A 10,889-nucleotide genomic window follows, 5' to 3' on the forward strand; every position below is an offset into this window, starting at 1 on the left:
GTAGTGACAATCAGTTCGTACATTAAATGTAAATTAATGAGAAATTTTCTCCTTCACTTACCTGAAAATGAAGAAAATGATAACAGAATATTTTGCAGCTAATAAAATATGAATGAAAAAACCCTAGATTTTGAAAACAACGTCTCGGATGCGTTATATAATCTGGGATGGTAGTTTTACAAAATATTTGCTCGTTTGTAAGAAAAACCCTTTCCGATGTCAGGCTATATTACCTCGTGTAAAAGTAACGTTGAGCTTTGTAAGTGCACTGAATCAAATGGCATAAATTCGAAGACTACCCCAAACGGGGCTGCGGAACATCCGTACATGTAAGAATACATATGCACATGACCAAAGTAGTCCTAACGTATATTTTCTATTTCCTGTTCCAAAGGACCCGAACCATGTATCTGGATGACCTGCAGCGTTGGCCATATCCTCGGGAAAATAGAAGTAAAGTCTCCCAGTAAGACATTTCGTAGTTCTACAGCCCGGGCTGGATTCGGAGGTAGACCGTTTTCGAGTTGTTTCTTTGCTTCCGATGAAATCTGCTCCGAAGCGGCGTAATGTAGTTTATAAAATCCATGTCTCTCCGTACGATAGGAACGACTGTGAATGCAACATAATACAACAGGCAAAATGTATATGTAACCATGCGAAACGAAGTTTGATGTTTTAAAAAAGTTGAAGAACAATCCTTTGATTTTGATATTGCTTTCCAACTGTAGTATGGTTTTACCTACTTTAACTTTCGGTAGCGATGTGTGGGGCTTTGAAAATCTGGTTGAAAGATTGCACCTAATGTTTTGCAAATACTCATTAGATTTAAAACGAGGGAGATGGGTTTCTACTTTTACCTCCCTATTTTAAAAAAGAGAGGGATAAAAAGCCTTATTCCATATTCCAAAAGTGAGGAGGGCAACCAAGTTTTTTTCTTTTTAAATGAGGAAATTTTGAATACAATTTGGAGCTAGAAACAGCTAATCCTTTGAGACTTAAACATAAAATACTAGGTTTTATTTGATTGAATATCAATGTTAACAAACTTTATCTATTCCAAGATAATAACTACATAGAAAAAAACCGGCATTGTTTTTTCATCGTTGAGAAAATTGATAGGCCGACTGTATCATCACGTCCGGATATCAATCCGGTGATTTTGAAATAGTATGTAATTGGAGGCATTGTGAGAACGGTTGCCTGTCGAATTGTCAGCTTAGAATGGTTGCCTGTCTAATCTGGTAGGGTTCCATAGTCTAATCACTTAGATGCTATGATGAACTCGTATCTTTTTAACCACACGTAACATCGACCGTGAGACAAGTATGATCAGTTTGTTTTTCGGGATGCACATCTTTATTCTTATTTTCTACTGACGAACTTTTTTGACCCGCGCGTAAAAATGAAACTGATGAGAAACAAGTTATTTTTTGCGTAACCTTTAAGTCAAATTATTGAAATTCTGGGGAAGCTTGATATTAAAAAGAGACGTTATTTCTAAAAATATGTATCGTGTTTTGTACGACTCTATTGTAACATCAGGAACGTGAAATGGGTTCTATTTGTGAAAAAACCCCTAGATAACTGCGGCCTTGAACATATCTGGTATTATCCATACTTTCGAAAAGTAGATTATCTCGGCTGCTGTAGTTAACAGAGACTGCGTGACCAATTTATACAGAAATGGCATTCAGAAATAGATATCCAGTGAGTGTAGAACATTCACGATAAGAAAAGATTATAAAACCTGACTGGAGCCAGGAAATCTACTTTTCTAAAGCTCTCCACACTTAACTCGATTGTATGTTGCTACGTAAATCTAAATACTCAAACCACGACCGGTCGTTTCCATGATATTCCAAGGGATGAACGACAAATGCAATATGAACCTCATCGGCGATGAGTCTCCATTTCATTCTAGAATATAACCTATTTGAAAATTTAAGATATAAACGCTTACAAGAGATTCTATAGAGCGTCAAAGAAGCAAACAAACTGTTATACCCCAATCCGTCATTCGTCACTGGGTAGGCGGCGCGCATTGCACCATTGTTTATTGGTTTGTTTTTGTCTTACGTCGTTTGGATCTTGGTTTCCTAGGACTAACCCCTTTGGATTATTCATTTTATAACCTCAAGACGGGACAGCATTTGAAGTGTTGCCAGCAGGAATCGAACTCGTTTGCACTATGTTCGTCTATTTCTTCGTCGATTTAAAGGTATCTAATGATGGCATAAGCCTTGATATTTTTAATTGGTCGCTTTTATTATCGCGTTCAGTTCATTATTTACACCGAACTCTCTAATGAAAGCTTTCAGCCTGAAATTTGGTAATTTAAAGAATACCCGAGGTGAAAATGGGTGAAAGTTATTTCATTATATCTCCGTTATACCGATGAATGTTATTTCTGTCTCATCAAAATCCCGTCCAATTTGATCATAAAATAGTCGCACTCAGACCAGGAGAGCCCACAAATTTAGAAGATTAAAATCAAGTCAATTTGCTTATCTATAAGTCATTCATTAAACATTAAAACAACATGAAACATTAAACATAAGAATTTATTTACTTTGCTTCAGCAAAATAATGTCCGGTGATTTCCCATCATATTCGCCATAAACAAATCTAAAAAATTTGCCGCGGTTCCAATAATGAGAATTTATTTTAGAGATTTCTGTCCTGACTGGTAAACCATATATGAACAACGAAGAACGTGACGTGTTTCAGTGAGCAATATAGTATGAGTGGACACTCAGATTTATTCTGTACACAATTTATAGCTGATCAGTTCCATGGTAGTACCATAAGTACTGACAGGTACTGATATTCATTCGTGATTTGTACTGTAGAAACAGTATGAGATATTCGAATTATTTAGCAAAAGAAGTTTGAAGCGTATTTCCTTGCCAAATAAAAATAAAGATGTTTAAATTTCAAAATGTCTGACTTTAACGCCCCCTGTAGCCCAAAAAACGAAAAAATTGTAAAAGGCATCCACTACACATAATAGCCCACATACTCTGCTATCAAATGAGCCCGGTTGCCAAGCTGTAACAAAAAATGACGTGATCGTCGAATTTTGGGATAGTTTTTTAAGGTTGGCTGGCTGACTACATAATACATGTATTGAATGCCATGGATTACTGATAATATTAATACCAGTGACACGAGTCGCGACAATTTCTATGGTAACGCACTGTTTAGGCGGTTTGTGATTGATACGCCTAGCGCTACATGCATATTTGATGAATGTTGTCATTCGCCTTGTCAAATAATTTACAATCGCATCGTTTTGATAATGTTTATAAAGTCAAGTTGGCCGAACGTACGGGAATGGAACGTCACGACGTAAGCAAAGCTTTCATTCTAATTAATCGTTGACTATTACGTAGGCCAAATTCTTTTTCTTTTCCGAATTGTTCACTTCTTTGTGAATTTTTCCATCATCACTTCCTGAAGATTGATTTATTGAATTATCAATTTGTTTGAATTATTGAAATGATAAGTGATGGGGTTTTCTTCAATTCAGCGGGGTTAAAAATGTGAAAATGAACACCTTGGCACAGATGCCGACGACTTCAGCTTCAATCTCTTTGCCATTTATCATCTTTCAGATAAATTAAACAACGTTAGAACAGAATCCAGACGCAACGCACAAAAAGCGAAGACATCTGATCATTATTTTGGCATTCTTCGTTTATAATAATACTTCGCTGCTAAACGTACGGAGCGCCGAAATGGGATATCCTATAAAGTTTTTGATGGTGATAGCTTTCTCAGGAATTTTGACTTTTCACGCTACAAAAGGTATTTTGCGGAAGGAAGAAAATGGTTTTCTGAAGGTGCCATTCGTCCTTGATAACCAAACGGACAATTCCATACTTATCGAGTTTCCTCCGCCGCTGTTCCACAGTATCAGCAACGACGTACAATTAACGCCGGTTGTGGTTGATATTAATTTCAAACAGTCGTCATCTGTTTGCAGAGCGAATTTAAATCTAATTCTCGCCATCATCATAGATAACGAATCACTAAGCATGGAAGTATCCAAATTCGTGAATCACGACCCAATTTGTATTTGTTTCAAGGAATCACTTCTCAAGAACATATCTTTTCAAATCATCTCCAAAGAAAAAGCCGTTTGCGTGGTTTAGGGAATGGCCGTTTTATACTACGACCGATTTGCGTGCTCGAAAGCCAGACTAGAAGAAAGTACACTAGCCGTTTCAACAGTTTCTGATGGGTTATCAGGCACTTTACAATCACCATGGCATCTATATAAACGATATCCATCATCATTAGATATTGATTATATCTTCCCATCAAGAACCGGATTCCATAACCAGTTTTACTGTCTACAATTTGACATTCAGGATACGAGATATTGCAAGGCGGACTCGTTATCCGTTTATGGCGGATGGCAACGTGAAAACGGTAATCTAATGGGAGTTTACTGCGGTAATATTCAACCCGGAAAAATTAACGTGACCGCTGGTTTGTCGTCGGCTATGTTAATAGTTTTTAAAAGCGATATCATCGTCAGTGGTCGTGGCTTTTTGTGCGCTTAACAGATTTACGAAGGCAATAAAACATTGTCTACCACTCTCACTAAGGACGTATCTGAATTGAGTGGCTCATTTGCGTCGAATACATCGGACCCTTTTTATTCGTACGTTTGGCGGATCCATGGGAAATTTGGAAATGTTATCAATATTTTCTGGAATTTCTCGAATACAACTTCTCAAGACCTCCCGGATATCTACTTAAAGGTAACCGAAGAACCAAAAAATAAGATCATTTACGAGCAGGACAAGCAACATGTGATTGGTAACATAACATCGATAGGGTATTTTGTCTCGGTCGCACTAACTTTTACGTCTATGAGAAAAGCACCTCTCACTTTGACTTACAGACAGTTCCAAGGTGATTGGTGTCAGGGCATTTTTGACAATGTTTCTAGATCAGATATAGTGGCAGCATATTTAAGTATGCACACGTGTTCTAACAAAACAATCTATTCATTGAATAGAATAAGTACCCATGAAGGGGGAAAAATCCAAATTTTGTTAGATACCGTTCGTCTCACTAGTTTCAATATCAATTGTGAGCAAGGTTTTTTAGTCGATTTTGGTAATAACACATTTGCTGAACCATTTTGTGTCATGACGCGCGATCCCAGTAGTACACCCGAACATAAACGACGAATACCATTCGTATCCGCAAATAACAAAGTCTCCATCGTCTTGTTTTCGTATTCTGACGTCGAAGACCGCGATTTAACGGTAATTGTCGAGTATAATATGCTAGAATGCCAAACACGTCACAATAGAACACGTAACATCGAAATAATTGGCAGTGTGTGGAGTATACTAGATATAACAGTTCCGTGTTACTCGGCGTTTTGGCATCTAGCGGATGATGATGATACCGATGTAAACGGAAATCATACCAACGGAACTGAATCAAACGTAATAAAAATTGATAGATATCATCCGGCCGATATTGATATTCAAACCCAAGGAAGCGGTTTATTTGTGATATACCTACGTAACATTTTCGATCATATTCAGGCATACTCAGATGGGAATCGTGTCAGCGTGAACACTCCGTCCACCGTTTATATCAAACGATTGTACTGCAGCCATCAGCAAACAACCGTGTTACTAACATTGAAAAGGCGCTGCCACACTTTCACCGATCTTCGCGATTCTCAGATTTATCAACTTTGGACTCTATGTGGTAACATTAGACTAGCGAATTTTGTATTAGGAAGTCGCTTTCCCTATTATTTTTGGGCAATTGCAAACACTAAACGTTTCTGTGAAGATACCGACAAACATTTCATTATCAGATTAGATTCCGTTATTTCTTCTGATGGCGTATCACTGAAAGTTGACGAATGTGTCGGAGCCAAAAAATGTCCGTGTTACTTCCCTGCATGTTGCTCTGAAATGAACATTATGCTCATTGATGAGATATATAGAGATCGCGGAGAAAGAGCCATTCGCACCACCGGGCCCACGTTCCGTGGCATCGTTGAGGGTGAGCCTCATGACAGCGTTTCTAAATTTGTCATGAACTACGATATAGCGAAACAACCAACTCAGCCAATATCCATTCTTCAACACGGAAATTTTTGTCCTGATGGATTTGTGTTCTGGAATAGGTTTTGTTATTTTTTCGATGTAAGCCCTGGACCTAAAATCGATAGCAAAGCGGTTAGAACATGGTCAGAAGCCGAAATGTATTGTAATTTAAAAGGAGCAGAGCTTGTAAGCATACTCGATGAAGTTGAATTTGAATTCCTTCACGAAATGTGGCGCGGAGTTTGGTGGAAAAAATTTCTGCAAATTCGAAATAACCCATGGATTTTTCTAGGACTTCAAAACAAAGTTGATGTACGTATAGATCAACAATTATTAATGAATGAAGTAGTAAAGTAGTAACGTAATAATAGTAATAATATGAAATAGACTCAGATTTAAGATGTTGCTTGAATTTTAATATTTCATCATTTTAGGTTAACAAGTACACGTGGACTGATGGCAATCCATTGACTTATAGCGAATGGTATGAACCATTAAGACGCGCGGTCGATAATTCTGAAGAAATAAAGTTCGCTCCCATTAACCATGCCTACCTCAAAAAAACGATATTCTTCGATCCTGATTTTTTAGAACCATCAAGGGATTCATCGTCACGATGTGTTGTATTGCACGTCGACGTGCTTTTTTACCGGACAAATTGGATAAAGATCCCCTGTGACTACCCGAACAACGATTTCGGTGTTGTTTGTAAGAAACCTCATTCCCCAACTAAAACCAGGTGGAGCCGTTCTGTGTTTTCAAAAACGAAAGAAGAATACAATAATACCGCTGCTCATCAATCACTTAAAAGCGACGAAAATGACAAAAAAAGCATTTACTCGTCATTAACTCCGATGACATCATATTGTCCTAACGGCTGGACATACGTGAATGAAAATCTTTGTTGGATGCTCATTTCAGGTCTCGGTAATTTAGATAGTAAGTATTCATACGAGAATGCTGTATATGACTGTTATCCATATGCACTGCAAGATGAATCTGGCATCGACATTCATGTACTTAACGATATGCTGAAAATATGGATGCATAGGCCAGAATATGGAGCCATTTACTTGAGGCAAACTCACGACGGACGAAAAAAGATTATCGTCGGAAAGTATTCCAGATACCCAAAAACGTACAGAGATCAAGAAACATCCATTTTGAAATTCAGACAAGTCGATTATAATATCGCCACTTTTCAAAAAGCATCAGCACGGAATGTGCTTTGTAAGACGGTACCATTTCGTCGCAAAACGTTTCCTTGCAGCAATGGCCAATTCATGTGCAGAGATGGAACATGTATTGCCGATGTTCACATTTGTGACAGAGTTTCTAATTGCGCTGATCAGTCGGACGAAATGGATTGTCCTGATATCGGTAATAACGCTAACGAACTCTTCACTTGCAACAATGGCCAAACAATATCAATATCTCGTTACTGCGACTTTCGTTCTGATTGCCTTGATCACTCGGATGAAACAGAATGTATTACGGGATCGTGTGAGAGTGGGGAACAGCCGTGTCGAAACGGACAATGCGTCTCAAACAGTAAGTGGTGCGATTTTGTGAAAGACTGCATCGATGGAACTGATGAAATTGAAAGCCACTGTCAGAGTAATTGTAAGAATGGATTTAAATGCTATTCGGGTCTGTGTATTCCACTTTGGAAATATAAAGATGGTATATCTGACTGTTCAGGTACTTACGGTGAAGATGAAGAACTAACGTTAGCAGATATGATACGCGGGGATTTTCAGTTTACCCTATCAGCTGGAATTGTCGTCGGAAAGAGCACTGATCCATTTTGCCAGAAAAAGTCAGATGTCCGGTGTGTGTTTGATCGTCCCGGTTGTATACCTAGACACAGAACTTGTATCTTGGACGACAACAATACGTGTCGAGAGATTTTCCATCTCCAATCATGCCAGTGTTACGATTTAGCTATTTTGGCTAAATAGTAATGCTGTTTGTAAAGTATTTTTATGTTACTTTAGGGCAGAACATCTGCTGTTTTTATAACATTTAGCGTAGATCGACATTCAAGACCCTTCAAACTGGCATCTTTAGGCTTCATTGTTCCAATTCTTAGATAGTATCCATTAGGCTTATAATTATATAAACATTGGTTGAAACCATGGTCTTGAGTGGCGATCTCTATACTTGTAGAGATTTATAGAGTATTTTAGTTATATTATTGTATATAGAATGTTTGGGAGTTTATTTAGTAATTAACTAATGGAAAGGGATTGAGACTTGGGGTGATATTCTGGGGATAAAAAGGGTTAGTTCAGTAGATTCGGGGAGAACGAGACCAAGCAAGAGAGGATAACGAGAACGAGAGAACGGGAACTGGAGAACTAGGCGGGAGTGAGAGCTAAGTCAAGTCCAGAGAAAAGCTAGTCAGGAGTACCGAGAGATCAGATCGGGATCGTACGGGAGAATAGCCGAGGGATTGGATCTGGATCAGACGGGGTGACTATAGGATTTACGCTGGATTTTAACGACACATTATAGAAGAAATTATATATCGGAGGATGGAATAAATATACTCATATTATACTAGATAAAGGCAAACTACTGAGTTAAGTTAAGTATACTTTTTATATCCCGGATTCTAGGAGCTAGGGCAATCGTCTACAAATAGGTTATCAGTAGCAAGAGATACCGATAGGTAAGAAAAATATACTAAACCGTTTCACTCAGAGTTATCGAAAACGACGACCACTTAGATCGAACGAACACTTAAAATCGTTTCACCAGAACTTCACCTGTCCCGGAATGCTCAAATGCCCTGAAAGTTACTGCATCCCAGTGCGAAAGGTATGCGACGGAGTCTGGGATTGTAAACACGGCTACGATGAAATGGATAGCGAGTACGGATTATGCACCGGTAATTTCTACTGCCCTGAAGAAAGAATATGTATTTCGCAAGAAGAAGTATGTGACGGTGTAGTGCACTGCAAAACATGATTTGACGATGAGAGATATTGCGGTAATACATGTGCGGATGGCTGCCATTGCTTTAGTTATACTGTCAACTGTGGCTTAAGTCCACAAAACAGCTCTGGTTGGATTAGCAAAAACACACGATTCTTAAATCTTTCTTACAGTCGTATTACTTTAGATAACGAAACGTTTAAATCTTTCTATCGTTTGGGACACCTCGACCTCAGCCACAACACAATATCTGTGATCGGTTCGAAAACATTTTCCGATCTTGTTAATTTACTGACTCTCGACCTCAGGAACAGCGAGATACAATTCATTGATACCGAGATTCTTGAAGGACTTTCAAGACTTCAGTTTATTCACCTGGTGGGTAATCCACTTTCACGCCTCAAACCAATGGCGATTCAGTACTTGTCGTCTGTCCAATCTCTTTCTATCAATGAAATGTACAGACTAAATTCGATACCTCAAAATGCTTTCTTTGGGATGATTTCATTAGAAAAATTAGACATAAGCGTAAATTCTATCAAAACCATATCCGATCGTGCATTTTCTGGTCTTATCCATTTAAGGGTTCTTAATGTAACTAAAAATCAACTCGAGCCGATATCACCAGACGTGTTTTATAATTTATCCTTGGAGGAGCTCTACACCGATGCCTTCAAATTTTGTTGCATTGCAAACAAATACGAACAACACGCGCAATCGTGTTCCCCCGATCCAGACGAGTTTTCCTCTTGTTCTGATTTATTAGATAATCTTCCTTTACAGGTCGTTGTTTGGGTACTTGGTATAATGGCTGTTTTTGGAAATTTATTTGTCATTGGATATCGGTGCCGGGGAGAGAAAAATAACGTTACAATTATTTGGTATTGACACTGGCAATATCAGACTTTTTAATGGGTGTCTACCTAATTATCATTGCTAGTATGGACAGCATATATAGGGGAGAATATATTACTTACGAGGATATTTGGAGGAACAGCTTACTTTGTAAATTTGCTGGAGTCATGTCAGTTGTTTCTAGTCAGATGTCGGTATACACTATGCTGTTGGTGACAGTTGACAGGTTCGTCGCTATCGTCTTCTTTCTGAAGCCACAGTTTCGGGTATCTATGAAACGTGCATTAACGAGTACATCAGTTGGCTGGATTATCTGGATCCTAATAGCCATTATTCCTCTCATAGAACCCTATTTAGGTGGTTCGTACTTTGGCAATAATTACGGACGAAATGGGGTGTGTTTGCCATTTACAATTAGCAGGGGAGATGAGCTCGCAAAGGAGTATTCTTTGGCGCTACTCCTTTTTAATCTAGTTACATTTATGTTAATTGCATTTTGTTATATAGCAATCTACCACGTGTACCGCGTTTCGGAAAATAAGATGGCGGAATGTAAAAGCCGCACCAAATCTAACAAAATGACTTTGGTCAAAAAGCTTATTTTGATATTAATGACGGACTTAATATGCTGGTTCCCGATTGTGATTACTAAACTGATGGCGATTAACGGAACTTTCATTAGCCCGGAAGTGGCAGCCGTCATGGCGGTTGTCATTCTTCCACTGAATTCTTCGTTGAATCCATTCCTTTACATATTCTTCGCTATTCGAGCAGCAAGGGATCTCAGGTGACAGAAAGAAAAAATCGTTCTATTAACCAAACACCACCGAGCGCCGAGAAATCAGCAAAAAAACAGCAGGTTTTTCAGCAGGTTTGTACATAATTGTAGTTATCTTCTAATCGAAGGAGATTTGTCAATATTGCGGGAAAAAACACCCAAAACATACGATGTTCTAATGTGTCTTGGACATTTAAATCTGAATGACCGGATGATGGTCATTCAAAATA

General features: G+C 38.4%; 1 pseudogene; it reads left to right on the forward strand.

Moving 5' to 3' along the window:
* Positions 1-8,867: 8,867 nt before the first annotated feature.
* On the forward strand, positions 8,868-10,672 carry LOC141899433 (G-protein coupled receptor GRL101-like; annotated as a pseudogene).
* Positions 10,673-10,889: the final 217 nt, after the last annotated feature.

Source organism: Tubulanus polymorphus, chromosome 1 (assembly GCF_964204645.1).
Source record: "Tubulanus polymorphus chromosome 1, tnTubPoly1.2, whole genome shotgun sequence".
Taxonomy (NCBI): domain Eukaryota; kingdom Metazoa; phylum Nemertea; class Palaeonemertea; order Tubulaniformes; family Tubulanidae; genus Tubulanus; species Tubulanus polymorphus.